This window comes from Passer montanus, unplaced genomic scaffold (assembly GCF_014805655.1).
Source record: "Passer montanus isolate IOZ18808 unplaced genomic scaffold, ASM1480565v1 scaffold4, whole genome shotgun sequence".
Classification (NCBI taxonomy): domain Eukaryota; kingdom Metazoa; phylum Chordata; class Aves; order Passeriformes; family Passeridae; genus Passer; species Passer montanus.
In genome coordinates, this window is record NW_024368818.1 from 15466259 (window position 1) to 15478945 (window position 12687).

At 36.6% G+C, this 12687-nt stretch overlaps 1 protein-coding gene across 28 annotated transcripts in view; it reads right to left on the minus strand.

Annotated features, from left to right (window-relative positions):
- DLG2 (discs large MAGUK scaffold protein 2) overlaps positions 1-12687 on the minus strand; it is a 982417-nt gene that overhangs the window by 249649 nt on the left and 720081 nt on the right. The gene's annotated exons all lie outside the window — the stretch shown is intronic.

Genomic DNA, 12687 nt, shown 5'->3' on the forward strand with positions numbered 1-12687 from the left:
GGAGCCGTCTGGGAGAGGGGAGAAGGGAATGCAGCCTTTAGTACCAACCAGCCAGGGATCCGCGGGACACCAACAGCCAGTGGTTTGCAAAACAAACCCACACCACATGCACAGTGCATCTCCCACCTTGTAACTTCCCTGCCTTGGCCCCAGGACATACCTTGGAGCCCGCTGGCACTGTGAAGCTTGACTCATTGTTTCCTGACATTTCTGCTCTAAAGAGTGCCAAGGGTCAATTGCTATCATATCCATGCTTCTGCCAGAAGAACCAGGGTATGTCACTGCTTTTCATCACTGTCATACAATATTAGCTAGATGGAAATCTTATTTCAGAAGCCTGAAAATATCAGGAGGCCAAGAAGTTAATGAACTTTTTTTGTTCTGCTGGCTGCACTGTGCCTCACATGGGTGTGAGTTTTGCTGTGACTTTCACAGGTACCAGAATTTATTACAGTCGTGGATGTGCTGGCAGATACAGAGAATCTAATTTCCTTTGTTAGCTTCTGGGTTTGTCCTTTGGGGGAAAAGGAGTAGCTGCTTTACTTAAAAACTGGTCTTACTCAATGTTAATAACATTATTCATAGCAATCTGCCGCATGATTTGAGAACTCTCTGTGCCTGAATTTCCCAGGGAAAACTTTACAGCTAAAAAACCAACAGTTTAAGATTACCAAATAGCAAAATAGCAAAGCTGTCACTCATTTGGTTATAAAGCATTGTGTGTCAAGCACTTTGTAAAATCCCTTTAAAACTCTTTAAGGTAGCAATCATTTTCTATCAGTATATTTCACTTGTTTCAGAGGCACGGATTTAGTAATTTATTTACTAAATCAGTTGCTGCTTTACATAAAAAGAAGCAAATAAAAACTATTCTATCTCACTGTTGGCCAATACTGCCTTTTATTCCCTTAGAAACCACTTTCGCTTTTAGGCAACATATGAAAGAACAAGTACAAATATCAAATATAAATGATACCTACTAAGAAAATTGAAGAAATATTGCCCCAGTGCAGGAAGATGAATAAAAACTGTAGATTCCTCCATGGCTTAAAAAACTAACCAGTTCATAAAAAATTTGTTAGTGTCCTATATTCAAATTAATTGTCTTCTCTGTGTTGTAGACGACATCAAAATGTTGCCAGCCCTTGGATATATTGTGAATGCTCAAACTACACTGAGTCATCAGTCAGTGACCACCCAACTTCATGCTGAGACACAAATCATGCCACAGACATGGGTAGATAAGAGGAATTTCTTTGTTAATTGACAGTTACAAGCTGCCTCCAAAAGCAAAATGAAGTTAAACATTCAACATCTACCTAGGTGCTGACACCAAATTAGTGCTTCAAATATAAACACAGAGTCCTAACAAATTGTCTAAGATGGCCAGCAAATTTTAAAACATTTAGCAAATGTTAACATGTTTTAAACATTTTTGAAACATTTTTCACTCCATTCAGTCTTCCAGGGAAAGAAACTGGAACAGCTCTGAGTATAAAGTCCTGTACTCACTGATATTACCTAAGTGATATTGTGACCTAGTTAATGTCATGCCCTCTGTATTTGAACTGCTGAGAGAGGTCTTAAGTTTAAGAAAAGGAATTTACACTTATCCTTTTAAAACTTGCACTCTTTGGTTAGAAGAAGATTTAGGATATCAGATAATTCCAGTTATGAGTGCACTTCACATAAAGCCTATGAAACAGTCTGAGATCACCACAGCCACCTGCTTCCCTTGAGATGTCACTTCAAGGTCATTGAGAGCATGGACTGCACTGGTCCTTCAGATGTCTCTATCCTACTCAGATGCATTGGCTAACAACTACCAGCTGCATAGTTAGGCTCTGACTGCATGTTTTATTGGCACAGAAAAGCAAGAATTTGGAAAAAAAAAGCAGTACATAACATCCAATGTCCAGGATAAGTATACTCTTATTTTCTCTCTCAATGTGGAGTAGTAAATATGAATTAAGTAGTGTAAAAATATTTGGAAGTTGGGATAAAAATATCAAGTATAGGAATAACTAAAATTATATGGGGCAGATCAGTGTCCTGCTTATAAAAACTGTGTTCCATGTAGGCCATTAATCACAAAAAGTAATATGAGATTCTTGCTGCAACAGCCTGTCTTCAAATATCCTCCTCAATCTTCATCTTCTCTATGGCAAACTTGTACTTAACTACAATAGTAGCCACCTACTAGAAGAAAACAATGCCCTATTATAAAAAAGAAGATTATGAAGACCACCCAGCTTTATTAAATAATTGTTCTAATGCAGCATTTTCTCATGCCATTTATATTTCTCCTCAGAGAAAGAAGAAAGAACTTCTTTCCAAAGGGATCAGCCCACCTGATAAATCCTGTCTCGCACATCTTCTCCAGTGCTATGACAGAGACAGATTGTCCTCTCTCAAAGCATGGGATAATGAGAATGCTATTTAGAAAGAGTTTTTAACGCGCCATTATAAAAAAATACAGCCAAGGTTACCTCAACTTGTCTTGCAAAAATAATTAAGAGCCAAACTGAACATAAACTTTGAGGCCTTTCTTTATGATGCACTAATTCTTCAAATGAATTTAAAAACGTAGCAAGCCATTTAGTATACTTTAAGAAAAGTGTGAAGGCTAGATATATATTATTTAAGGACTAATTCACTGTAGTTTATGTGCAGTTGCATCTCTTTCAGATACAGCCAGTATAGCTTCACAGGTTTAATTTAAAAATAAATGCTAAACAGTTTTTGAATTTTTTTTGAGGAATAACAAAGAACTATATTATCAAATTTCTTTTGTCCATTATCTTAATTTTCGTCAATACCTATGCATAAAAAAAATCTCCTTAAAATGCCAAATGTGGGAATATTGCTGTAAACATCTTTGATAACTGCAATATCTCTTTTAAAGAGTAAATATGTAATGTGGATCTACTCTGAAAAATAACTAACTACTGCTGTAGCTTCTTAGTCAGATCAGCTCCCCTTCTGCCTTTACTCTGTTTATTCAGTGACAAACAAGCATCACAGTTCTCTGTCTTTATCAGTGAGATAAAAACAAAGCTTTGTGACAAATAAGAGCAGCAACTACTAGGTCTGGATGGACAGTAACAACTACATTAGTCTGAGAATAAAGCACTCAATAGTAAAGGGAGGCAACAGAAAATGTAAGCAGTAAATATAAGTAGCAGCATAGTAGCAGCTTGAACATGCCCCAACAGAGAGTTCAACTCCCAGGACAGAGAATGAAGTGACTTAATGCCACAGTTAAGCTTTTAAATGGTAACATGAATAGCAGAGAGTCACTCTTCCAGCAAAGAGTAAAAAATAAAAAACCGAAAGCTGGAATTGCTATTCAGAACAGACGTAACAGCAGTGAGGCACAATTCTTGCAGAAAGGTAGAACTAACTGGTGGAAAAGATAACAGTAACAGTGGGAGGTAGAAAATTGATCTAACACTGGTTCTATTTATTTCATAACAGACTCTGTAAAGCGAATATTCCTTGTTGTTTGCAGTCCTTATTATTCCTTAATTAGATCATCATAGTTTTGTTGTTTCAGGCTGACTTAATGGTGGAACAGAAGTTATAAAAAAATGGCATTTTTAAAAACCATTCTCTCCTCAGCATCATGCAGAGTCCTCAATTTAAAATTAACTTTTTTTTTTATTATTGCAGAATGCTGTTTGGTAGGGATCAATTGCCAACACACAGCACATTAAATGTTAACAGTTTCAGGTTTTCAAACATTTCAAAACCTTTTATGATATGGAAAGAAACCAGCTCAGCTCTCACAGCATATTAAGTATGCAGAGCTATAGCCAGGAAACAATCTAAGAGAAAATAAATTTCCCAATGCTACAAGTTTACAACTTTTTGTTTTGTTTTTTGAATAGCAATTTTTAATTGTATCCAAGTTCCATAAAGACATCTAACACATTAATTTTACTAATATAATGCTGCTGGGAAGTAGACAAAGAACTTTTTAAGAAGTATTTCACCATTGAACCAAAAATCAATGGCAATTTAATACAAATGAAATCTTCCATTTTAATAGCCAGTGATTTTTATATATATATGTCCTTTGACTGAGCTACTTAGTCATATAACCTTCTAGAAGAACCACATACCTCACTGTTCAATAGGGTAATTAGAACTTATAGTTGATTTTATTGCATAGGTCGTGCCCTGGCAATTTAAATGAGACCAAATCACTCATATGACATGTTTATGTCAACTAAATGAAAGACAGAGGAGAACTATGAAGAGCTGGAGGAAAATACCTGAAGTACAGTTAAGTTAGCTCTGACTGGAAACGCTAAAATTAATAATTTTTCAGCTTTTCAGTTATTAACTGCTGTTTTCATATGCCTTAAAGGTTTCTTTAACTGCAAAACAAGTGCTTTTTTTAGCACAGTCATGAAGATTAAGGATTGCCTTGTTCCTCTTAACAATACTATTTTAACATTTTAATAGAGTTTTCAAATGAAACAACCTACAAGAAGGCAGAAGTAGAATTTAGAACTTCTAATATTCTACACCCAATTCTACACTTATTATTCTTAACCACAAGGAATTAGGAAATTAAATGACTGCTTAATTTGAAAAAAAAAAATCAGTAATGATTTTCTGTTGCAGTAATGGAAAAGAGGGCTGTTTCACACAGAAATGTAGACACTGTCAGACCAAAGACCCAAAACCCCTGCAGTGACTGTTTAGGAAACAGGGACCAGCAAAGAATAGCCCTTACCTGCTCAGCTACTAAAAATCAGCGAGGGCCATAGACCAGAAATTAAATCCTAGAGGACTGTAGTCAATAGGCCTGTCCACCATGAATCAGCAATTATTCTCATTCATATTTGAACATTTTTGTATTGTTAGGCTTCACAACTCCCTGTGGCACTGAGACCCAGAAACTGATCAGACCCAAACTGACATACCCAAAAAGCTCTGTGTACTCCAAGCCTGTTACTTGGTTGCACATTCATAACCTAGGATAACATTTAAACAACCTTCTATTTGCCATATTTTAAATTCAGCAATGCATTGTAACCTCCCTGTATCTGAGTTGTAAGAAAGTGGTAATAGTCCTTGCCTGTTGCCTTCTCTGTGCCATGGGTACTTTTGCAGATCTCTGTTCTGCCTCTCTCTGACACCTTTTTTCTATACTGGAATTATTTGTTATTTATCTTTCCCTGGAAACCATGCTACAACCCTGCTCACCCTCTTCTCAGGTTTTTTTTCAGTTGCCTCCATGTAGGACTCAAAACTTGAATGCACCACAGATTCACAGAGAAAACCATTACATTTTGCACTCTTGTCCTTTCCTATTTTCATTTTTAATTGCCCTTCTTGATTGTTCCTGAGTGCTGAGCTGACAATGCCACAGAACTAAGCAGTCACCCCAAGGCGTCTTTCTGAAATGGCAAGAGCTGCACAAAGGGTCCACATCCATGGACCTCTGTGTATTTTGTATGTACTTCAGGTTATCCTTTCCTCTGTACAGTATGGAAAGTTACTTACCATTTCTCTGTGTGTTATCACTACAAATTCTACTATCTCATTTCAAAAATCTCCATACAAGCACTAAAGCATATTGCAAAATTTGATTAGTTTTTTGTAAGTGTTAAGTACTAAGTAGCTGCCAGTGATTGTATTAGAAATAGTCAAATCCTATTACTTGGGAATCTCTGACAGGCCTATTTAAATATGCAAGGATAACTCAGAAATAAGAGATTATCTGCCACTTGATAATGACTAAATTTTTACTTTAACATAAATTATTCTCTCAAGTCAAGATTTATTATACTTAAAATAAATTAGGACAAAAAATGAAATCTTACTCTAGCCAGACAATTATGCATCTCTAAAGTTTAACAAGTAGTTTAAATTTGTGTATTAATTACAAAAAAAAAAAAATAGTCAATTTGCAAGTTAACAACTTCAAGCTTCAATCTAAGGAATGCATTTCACCAAAGATGCAATTTAAGGTTATGTAGATAAACTATTTTTTCCCCCTTTTAACTGGACATTTAATGTTCAGTTAACGTGTAACTTGAATAGTCTTCTTTTAATTAACGCTGTTTTTAAAAAAACTTAATTTCTTAGATTGATCAAAGATCAAACCAAGAAGAAATTCTATTCTGGGATACTATATTGGATTCAATATGTCACCAACTTAACAACTAGAGATGAGAACCCTGCTTGTGAGACAGCGAGAAACTAGTCACAGCAGCAGGCTGGCATCCTCCAGACAGACAGACAGACAATGAACTAACATGACAGACTGCCTGGTGGGATCACACCCACATCATCCACAGCCCAGAAACCCTGGGGGCTCTCCACTTTTCTAGAGGGAGATGGCCTATGCATCTTATCAGCAGCTTTTCCTACCTGCTGTATCTCTGTTCCTTGGCCAGTGTACTTGTGCAACTATTGATTATCCCAAACCTCTGATGGATTCACTGGTTCAGTAGCCTGAAACCCCTTCTCCACTGCTGCCTTACTACACTGCTTCTTTATGCCTTTTCACCTATTTTTCTGTTATGTCCTGTCTTGTCCTGAATTCCCTTTCCAAATCCAAGTCTTCTTACCTGATTAAATACCAGTCTTCTCTTCTTGTGATTTCCATTTTTACATCACAGTGACAAGTTTTCCCTCATTTACACACTTATCCCTTGCTAAACACACTCCTCCCATTCCTCCAGTCTCTTCAATATTAAAATGTGACAGGACTGAGCATTCCTCCAGTCTCTTCAATATTAAAATGTGAGAGACCATGTTTCTGTGTCAGAAAGGGATGGTCGAAATAAGTAGAGAGGAAACTAGCTTTGGCCATTTAATGCTGTGCTCAGTCATGCAGGATTTTAAAAATAATCTAGTCAGCATGAAAAAATTGTGAGAAGCTTTGATATACTGCAGTGTGAGTACAGAATCTGAAAGAGTTCTACTGAAAAGAAACATATCCAATAAGTTTTGGAGGATAAATGAACTGCGGTTTTCCCAAAGAATTGGATTTGTGACTTTTGCATAGCTTTTCATAAATGCATTAGAAATACTACCTGGATTCTGTTTCATCAGCTCCTATAACTCAGCACTCTGAATGTATGTATGGAATATTATGGTATTTAAAATACAATAGCACAGCAATTTCTAACATAGAATAGAATAGAACAGAACATGAACTAAGGCATGTAATTCTCCTTCTATCCTTTGAATCATCATACCAGTACGGTTAAAAATAAATGCAATTTAATTTAATAATAATGGTGGTTAATTAAAATTACTTTAGCAACAAGCTAATTTAGCATTTTACACTAAAATTTAAAGAAAAACAATCATAAAACCTTTGCTATCCCTAGATAAAAAATCCAGCCCCAGGCAACAGCTAAGCATGAAAATATTAACATCTAATCTGCTAAATTTACAAGTTATTGAAGAAGAGGAATAAATAAAAGGCATCATCACTCTTCCCATACTACTACATATCATTTAATCTCTTTAGGGTAGAGGTAATAGGGTAGAGTTTAGGTTAGGCATGGTGAATGATTGTTGTGAGCTCACAATTACATGTGCTCCTATAACTCAAACTGTAACATTTGTTGTAATGGTTTAATACTGGAAGGTCGAATCTGTGCGTCAACAGAAACTTAAAAGTGTTTCCATAAAACATTGTCAATTCAACTAGCAGGTTTAGGTAAGTAAACAAGAAATAGTTGAGGAATGCTACTTTCAATACAGGGATAAAACATCCCCTTAGACTTCAGCTTAATGGTTCTCTTTTCTCTTCCATCCAATTCTCAGCATCTCTTCCCCATCCAGAAAATGCTATTTTGCAAAAATGCATTTAAAAAAATCAAACATGCTTTACACAGCAAAACAGATAACTCAGCTTTTTCATCCATGAATCTTTAATATCTAGCCAGAGTTAAATGTTAAAGTGAATTTTTTATCAGCTGAAGCACAGAAGTTTGATGTTACCATTATCTGAAGCTAAAAAGGAAGTTAAAACTCTAGATGGTAGTTCTTTATTTTTATGGAACTTTTCCTGTTGTTACTCATTAAAGACAGAAGAAATTAACATCTTAAAGCCACAAGGCAATATTTTAATATAATTAGGCTATATTTAATTAATTAGGCTATATTTTAGCCTATTAATTTTAGTATTTTAATATTTCTGAAAATAGGAAGGCAGAAATTTGCTAAAGAGAAAACTGTAACATCTCTCTTTGCTGTGTAACACATGTTCCACAAAATGATAAAACCAAAAAGTATCTTTTTTTTTCCTTACTACTACCATACAAAGTTTGGTTGGAATGCATCTCTGTAGGTCATCTTATCCAATATTGTGTCTGAATCAGGATACTGACAGCACTAAATTTTACCTGGCCAATGCTTAAAAATCTCAAATGGTGGATATTTCAGAGCCCTTCATAGCAAGTACTATTCCAGCACTATTCTATGCATCTCGTGTTTTAATTTCTTCTGAAATTGAAATCAGAACCAATTGAAATCCAAAACCAATGCCTGTTGCCATTGGTGCTTCTCTACACAGAAGAGTTTGGTTTTATCATCTCTGCTACTGAGTGCTTATAGGGTGCTCTTAGATTGTCCCTTAATCTCCTCTTCACGACACTAAATAAGCCCCAGTGCCCTCAACACCCCTCCAACCACCACGTGATTTAGGGTTCTCTCCACAACCCTCCTAAAGTCAAAGAATGGGAACTGGTCAAAGGCTTTTAGAAAAGAATGTGTTTTTCAGCTGGCCATGCTGCTCCAAAGATAGCCTGGTATGCTGATTACCTGACCAGTAGTGAGAGTGCACTTCTGGGTCCATGTTCAGCTTGGTCTGCAGTAACATCCAGGTCATTTTTAGTGAAGCTGCAATTCAGATGTTCATGGCCTGCACAAGTGTGTGCAGCTCTTCCACCTGAGATGCAGACTTCTTACTGAACTTTACGAGGTTTCTGCTGGCCAAGTCCTCAAGTATATCAAGAGCCCTTTAGAATACAGCTCTGCCATTTGTCATGTTAACCACTCCCTCTTAATTTCTTATCCTCTTGAAATTTGCTGAGGGTGCACTGTGTGTCATGATCTAGGTCATTGATGAAGATATTCACTGACGCCTTAGGTATCCTGAGCTCCTCTGCTCATCACTGACCACTTGACACATGCCGAGAGATGATCATCATAACCAGATGAACCTACTGGTTAAGTCAGTTCCCAACTCAGTGTCTTCTTTTAGTCCACTCTTCTTCAGTTTTCAAAGCATGCTGTAGGTGACTGGGTCAAAAGCCTTACCAACACCATTGCATGCAAATAAGCATAGTCATGCTGGGAGAAGGATAACCAGCAACCCAGAAACCCAAAAGGCTACCCACAAGGTTTCCAAACCATTACAAACCATGCTTCTTTTCTGATTAGCTGTACATGTTCATCCAACACTTCCTCATGTTTGGATGAGAGGCTGTTGGAAGAGTTTTAAAGGGTGCTCCCTGTGTTACAACTTTTCCTGCCCACAGAAGAGGTGTGAGAAATACCTTTGCAGCCACTCCCCATGACAACTATGGGAGAAAAGGAATTACCATGTGCTGCACAGCAGATCCCAGATGCACATTAGTGGGAGTTATGGCATGGGACAGGTATGACTTTGGAGTCAGCTGTGTTTTCCCTCAGCAAAGAAGCATTCCTGCTCAAGGCAGCACCTGTGCTGTGGCACTGCTTCGTGAAGGGCAGCCACTCCTCTCCCCTCATCCAAGCAGTTAGAAATTTCATCACGAAAGTCAACAAGTCTGGACAAGCACATAAACTGGTTTTAGTCAATCTCTGATGACTATTCCAATTACCTTCTAGGTCCTTAAATGCCTGGCAAACGTGTTGTTGAGTGCTTCAGCTTTTCCTATATTATCTATCACTACAATGACTAATGACTTCTCCTATTCATCACCTTTTTCCTTCCTCAAACCTTCATTTTTTAAAGTAGCACACATCTGCAGAATCACTTTTGTTTTCCTTTATGACCCTTGAGGGTAAGTATTAGCTCAAATCAATCAGCTTTTTAATTTTGCCAGCAGTCAAGCAGTCAAGTAATGCTTGTCTGTATTTTGCATTTTAGGTCATCAGAAAGCTCTTTGCTCAGCCATGAAGGCCTGCTGCTGAGTCCTCTACTTTCTGCTCAACAGGATGGTTCCTTCCTGAGTTCTCAGTAAGTTTTATTTAGAAACCATCCATCTTTCATGGGACCTGTGTTTCTGTGGCAGCATCCCAAGAGATTTCGCTAAGCAGCTCTCCAAAAAGGCTGTAATCTGCTCTTCTGAAATCTTAACAGCCATAACTTGCTGACTATCTTTCCAGACTTCCTTTGAATTAAGAACTAAACCAACTCATACACACTCTGATCCCAGCTGTTATTTGTCACCACCTTTGCCACAAATCCTGTTTCTCCCCTCTAGCAGTATCAGGGACTGGTCAGGAATACAACCAATGAATCCCCTCCACTGCCTGCACAACAATTTAATCTTAGTAGAAACTAAAACAAGCAGTGTCTTACTTGCCATGTGTACTGATAAAATTATTAAACATATAGTTTTCATCCACTTTTGATCCCATATTCTACTAACCTGAACTTGTAAAGGTGGTAATTGCTGTAAAAAATGCAGAAAGCCAAAGTTTCCATTCTAAATGAATTTAAAATAAATCCAGAAAAATCAAGAAGTAAAATATGCCCATCACTGATAGTATTTTGTACCAACAATACACACAACTTAAAAAAATCAGTAATTAAGAGACAACATTCAGCTTAAATAAAATTTATGGTTGAAGATGATTTGTTACTTTTCTATCCCTTGTGCTCAGATTAGTTTATTTTTTATATAGACTGAACTGAAATTTTTTCAGGCACAGATTCAATATCGGACCAAAAAAATACACATTTTTATCAATTGAAACACTTATTTTTGTTAGGCAAAGTAGATTTATTTAGGTAAAAAAAACAAACCCAACCTTAGAATTGGAATGAACAAACAAAAAAATATAAAACCAGCAGGAGAAAGTGGGCAAATTAAGTCAAATGTTCAATCATTTAAGTTTTACTGATAGATTCATTATCACAAGTAAGTTAAAGGAAAGCTTGTCATCTGCCTCACACAAATCACTTGTACAGAGAATTCCAAAATTGCAAAAGCCTTTTTTAGTGGAGAAGTTACTGTTCCAAATATTTTTAGCTGGCACAAATTAAAATCTGCCAAAAGTGTTGCAAGACTGCATGGGTTATAAATTCCCTTATGTTAGCACAATGTAAATTAGGCCTGTAAACCTATTACAGCAAGAACCAGGTACTGGAATGGATAGCACTGCAGTAGGTGGCAAATATCTTAATTATAAAACATTACGTGAGAAAACCTAATTGTAAATGCTGCAATCAGGGTGTCTATAGGTTTTACTAAAGTTATCAATATGATAATTGAATTCCCAAAAAATTTTCTGAATTGGTCAGCAACAAAGACTTCACAAATATCTTTTTATTTTAATGGCAGACTCATCAGCAAACCCTACAGGATTGAACAGAAAGAGTGCATTCACTATTCTAAGTTTATAGCTGTGAAAATGACTGTGAGAATTAACTGCTGCATTTCAGTAGTCCCACTTGAATCAATAGGCAATAATTAGATGAATGAACATTTAAAAAAACCCAAAAAACCCCAAAAAACAACTCAGCAGCATTTAAGGGTTAAATGATTTGGTTTTTAAGGCTAGAGCTTCTTAGTCATTGTAGTTAGAGAATAAAACTGGTCTATGGCTCTTGCTTGGGAGTCTCTCAGATGTATGTGCATGTCCAGCAAGGAAATGTAATGGCAAGAAGAGTCATTTGTCTTTATGACTATATTTGTTTTCTCTTTGTGCTTTTGTTTCCTGATATACCATATTGACTATTGTCACTAATAAAATGAAGCTCATAATAGCTTCCTCCTTTTCAACAGGTCAGAGTTACCATTTGTTCAGAAAGATGAGATTTCCATCTGATTTGTGTTGTGGCACTCAGAGCTGCTCCTGTCACTCGACACCCTTCTTTCTGCCAGTGCCACACGCCTGTCACAGAAGGTCATGCCCATGGAGTGAGCAGCTCCTGTCCATAGTGCCAATGTCACAAGAAGATTTTGGGTATCAGATCTTCATTAGCCAACACATTAATTCAGAAATCCAGACAGGAAAAAGAACACAGGAGTGGAGTATTTCACAGAATATACAGAGCTTCTCTGGGCATTCATTTTTCCCCTCACAATAATGCAAAATGGACATTGGTGTGAATACCTCAGACAAGAAAAAAACTGCCAGTATTTAATTTTTCTCTCAGGAGCTAAACCAGCACAACTTGTTTAAAAACAGTCTAAAAATATCAGCATGCGAATGCATCTTTCTTCCTCCCCAAAAAAGGTCAAAAGTACATCCTAATTAATTTGAATACATATCTTTTTTTTTTTTTTCAGAAGTAACTAAAAAGTTAAAACTAGCTACATGGTCACAAAGAAACAGGACTAACAATATTTTGCCACTTTACAGATCTTCTAACTGTTTAAATGGTCTTTTCATTGCCAGGACAGCTTATCTTCCTTTTTAGAATTAATCCCTTCACTTTCTGTGACTTCATGATGCCCTTAGCTATTATTTGCTTTTAAGGCTGCAATATTTTTGCTG